Source organism: Pygocentrus nattereri, chromosome 28 (genome assembly GCF_015220715.1).
Source record: "Pygocentrus nattereri isolate fPygNat1 chromosome 28, fPygNat1.pri, whole genome shotgun sequence".
Classification (NCBI taxonomy): domain Eukaryota; kingdom Metazoa; phylum Chordata; class Actinopteri; order Characiformes; family Serrasalmidae; genus Pygocentrus; species Pygocentrus nattereri.
In genome coordinates this window covers 20,985,727-20,990,387 of record NC_051238.1, presented here as the reverse complement: position 1 = coordinate 20,990,387, position 4,661 = coordinate 20,985,727, and positions in this window count along the sequence as shown.

Below are 4,661 nucleotides of genomic sequence, written 5' to 3'. Positions count from 1 at the left end.
GGGCTCGGGGCCAGACCACTCCAGTGTCCCACTCTTACAGCAGCAGCCAGAGGAAGTAGAGAGGCCAATGACCTGAATAAGGGCCTACACTCAACTTGAGCTGGGAAATGTAGTTTATTACAGAAGGCAGGCTTGTGGAGCTGAGAATGGGAGGGGGCGGAGCTTCCTGACTGAATGACTGATGGCAGCTCGCCCTTTATTCTCTCTTTCAAAAGATTACGCATCTTCACCTGCTGATCTAACATGCTTTACAAATGTATATCAGGGGGGTTGTTTGTATAACCAACGACTCCCCTTTAGTTTTTTTTAACAAAGCTTATTGTTGACTGGCTTTAAGTCCACATGCTTGCATTGTGTTGCCTGTGTTGTAGCCCATCAGCCCCCCACCTTGCTTTTGTCTACAGGCCTCAGATGCAGCTCCTGGAAAACAGGTTAGAAAACATCTAGCTTCATTAACACAGCACATCATAAGAGCCCTTGCGTTGAGTTCGTGAATGGCTGAGTCCTACAAGCATGGACTTCGTTTGTAGCTGAGCAGAATGAACTCTTATCCTGAGTGCTTGTTTGATGCGCAATTATGTGTCATTTGATGCTGCGAGGAAGGTTTAATAATATTTTTATACATTGTGTGTCGTGAGTCAAGTAGGGAGAGAATAGAGAAGAGCTCATTCATACCACACACCTATAAATATACAGCGCAGGTATCAAAGCGTTCATCGACATGCAAAAATATACAGTCGTATGCAAAAGTTTGGGCGCCCCTGGTCAAATGTGTTGATTTTCAAAGTGAAAATAAATACACATTCCCTGCTGAGAGCATATTTCTGCACATTTTAATGCACAATTAATGTTCATTTACTAAATTTAACATATTGGGGGCGGGGAGGGGGGGGGGCATAAAATGTGTCCTATGCAAAGGTTATGGCATACTTTATATTTTATGCTTATTTTCCTTCAAACATGTTAAACCCAGTGAACAAACAGAATGTTTGCACTATAATTTTCAGCAAAATTTCATTTTTAAGCTTGTTCCATTTTTACAGTTACTCTTTTACAGCAAAGAGCCCCAGCGCAGAGCACATTTCTAAGCTGAAACTGAAACCTGATTATGTTAATGCACAATAAATATTTATTTACTCATTTTAGCATTTCGGGGTTTAAAAACATAAAATGTGGCCTGTGCAAAAGTTTACACTTTATACTTATGTTTATCTTTTATAGATTTCCATTATGTTAAAATGAAAATGAACCAAATGTGCACTAAAACTTGAATACTTACATTTGCACCGTCTTTATTTTCACTTGGAAACCATGTAAGTTGACGTGGGGTGTTCGAAGTTTACTTGTGAGCATTAACGAAGGTTTAAGTTGATTTTGTGTTTGGTGAACATCCTGAGGTGGCAGGACTTTTACAGGCTAGTTAACCAGTTAGTTAACGAACCAGGTAACGATGCTGTCCATGCTACTGCAAATTTGTATGCAATGTAGTTAAATGGGAAAAAATCCTTCTATTGACCAAATGTGCCTGTCACAACATGTAATATCCTTTTAGGCAGCACAATTAAATTCTGAAGCCACTGATCACCGTGTACCTCTCTATATTTGATATTGATTTGGGCTATTCTCTGATGATTGACCATGCAGAGTGAAAAAGGCAGTGCTGTCAAGCTATTTTCATGTTGTTATGCACTTAATTGCCTCATACCACTCTGATTAAATTCAGCTGGACTCAGGGTGGCCATGGGGGAAGTGGAGAGGGAAGCTAAAACACAGTGCTTCACTCTGATTACACTGAGTTGGGCAAACTGCCAAGTACTGCAGTCAGCCCCTTCACGTAAAATACTGCTCCTCTCAGGACCCGGTAATGCCAGGCTAAGTATCCACGGCCTGTTCAACAAGCAGCACTCTGCCTTGCATATTGCTGGCCATTATCCTGCAGCTTGAACACAAGAGGTGGCGTTATTTCTAAATGCTAAATTCATAAGCAAGCGCTATTTCTATTTCTAAATGTAGTGGATTTATCAAATATTAAAATGTGAAAATGTTAAGGCAAAGTAATCAATTTACCCAGTAGCAATCAAATATGTTTTGTGATATCACTGTAGCCCCAAAATCCCCACTGTCTTAAAACCTGGACCGCATACACGCTGCAGGTATGCATGCACTGCGTGCACATTGTCCTCTTTAAAATATACACCCCCAATCAAAAGACATGCTTTGCTGATTCTCAAGGTGAAAATAGGTGAACACAACTCAAATATGACAATATGGTGCGCATTTTATCTGTTGAGTTTCACATGTTGAAAAAAATAATAAATAAATAAAATAAATAAATAAATAAAATATAAAACATGCAAATACTTTTGCATAGGCCACATTGTATTTATTTATTATTGTTGTTATTTTTTTAAATATGTTTTTTTGTAAATTGTTTTGGTGTTTAAGTGCCTGTCATTTGATCAGGGGTGCCAAATGTTTGCCTACAACTACAGTTACCAAAAAGGGTTCTCTGGAGCAAAACCACAGTTTTTTTTCATTAAAAGAACCTCCACATACTGTAAAGGGTCTCTACCAATAGAGATTTTTTTTGCTATAGAACTGTACCTACTAGCCAAGAGCCAGGAACCTTTCTAACCTATTTTAGCAAATAGGGTTCCATGTAGTACCACAAAAACTCATTTGACTTGAATAACAATATCTGAACCCTTATATATCCTTATATATATATATATATATATATATATATATATATATGCCAGTTGCCCTTTACATTGTTAGTAAATTTCATGAAGAATGGACCAAAAGAAATGACCTACAATTATTTGGAAAAAAGTCTGGTTCCATTGACCTATATCAAAATTAGACCATGTTTTTATGTTTTCCTCTCCTACCATTTTAGAGATACAAGGTTTTGTTCTGATAACAGTGATATATATATATAATCATTACTTTTTACTAAAGAAAACTCTTTGGTGCTTATTTTTATATTATTATGATTATTTACTTTGGAAATTTACTGTGTGTCCATTGTGTGAAAGTTTCTTGATGATTGGCCCAAAAGAAAAACCTAGGATTCCTTATTTCATTGACACAAATTAAAAACAACGAATGTTTTTTTCCTTTCTCCTGAAAAGTTAATATTTTAGAGATACAAAGGTTTGTTCCAAAAAGTGTAATGCTCACAACAAGAAATACACACATAAAAGAAGTAATTGAGTCAGAGCATAGGATAAACAAATAAATATATAAATGAATAAATAAATGAACGCTCTTATAGTATTGGTCCTGTCCGCTGCATTAATGTGTATAATAAATAGCCTGCTTGTTTACTTCAGGTGGTTGTCATGTCATTTTAAACAGTGATTTTTATCACCTAGCTTCATACGTCGTGGCATGTAAATACTGGCTCAAAATATACAGCATGTATTTACCCGGCCATGTGTTCACCATCATTCCCGTGTAGTAATATGTGGCTGTCTGAGCTCCTGCCAGGTCTATAATTAGCCAGGATTATATGACATGAGGAAAAACGTCTTCTTACTTACGTGTAGTAGAGGAGGTTACTGGATTTAGCTGACTAAATTAATGAATTCTGTATCCAGTATGATTGTATAGCACTGTGCAAAGAATTCAGGCACCTGAGAAAATCGTATTTAAAAAGGTAGTTATCAGTGAGTGTTTACTGGCTCTGAAAAACACAAATATAACAAACACAAATTCCAATTGTGATTTTTTTTGTATGACAGTGTTTTTGTTTAGCCATTGCTGAACGTCTGCTCATATCAACCCACTATTATTTGTAGTTATAATCCAGTAGCCAGTCTGGCTCATCGAAAGTGCTGATAGTGGATTAGAACGAATACATATGAAGCTGAAAGCATTTAGAAAAAAACTGGAAACTGCTGCTCATTTAACCAGTTCAAAAGAGGTCCACATTTCTCAAAACAATACATTTTTGTTATGTTTTACTGTATTTATGCTTATTTACACAACATCATACATTGTCTTCATGAGCAAAAGCACATGTACTGCTGAAATAAACCATTTGAAACCATTTGCTCAGGTGCCGTTTGCACAGTACTGTCACACTGGTCCTCAAAAACTGCTGCTTTTTATTAAATGACCACATTGCTTTCTTTGAATATTATAGACAATCTACAAAGATCTTTCCCAGCAATTAGAAATAAAATAACATACAAAAGAATGATTCAATTACATGTTGAAAGGATATTTAAATCTCTACACCAAAATGAAATTTTGAGTAGATTGCGTTCGCTCCTGATGTGAAAACCCTGGAATAAATAACGACATCACCAGCATTATTTTAATAAGCAGTAACCTTCAGTGTGCTCTCTGCAGGGCTCAGGAACCTTTTCTTTCTTGGTGCATGACAGTACTGCGGTTTCAAAGCTGTTGGCAATAACGAGGACCACGAGATGATATGATTCAATTTTATCTTTTTTTTTTTTTTTTTTTTTTTTTTTTTTTACAGAACTGAAGATTTACATCAAAGGGGATACTGTGAGGAGTGCGCATGAAACGTCTCAAACTGTACAGCATTTCTCAACAAGCAGCCTCCCGTAACCATGGAAACATGTACCCTGTTCCCAACACTGTCACATCGCAATGGTTGCAAAGGAAAATCATCATCAAGGCTGAAC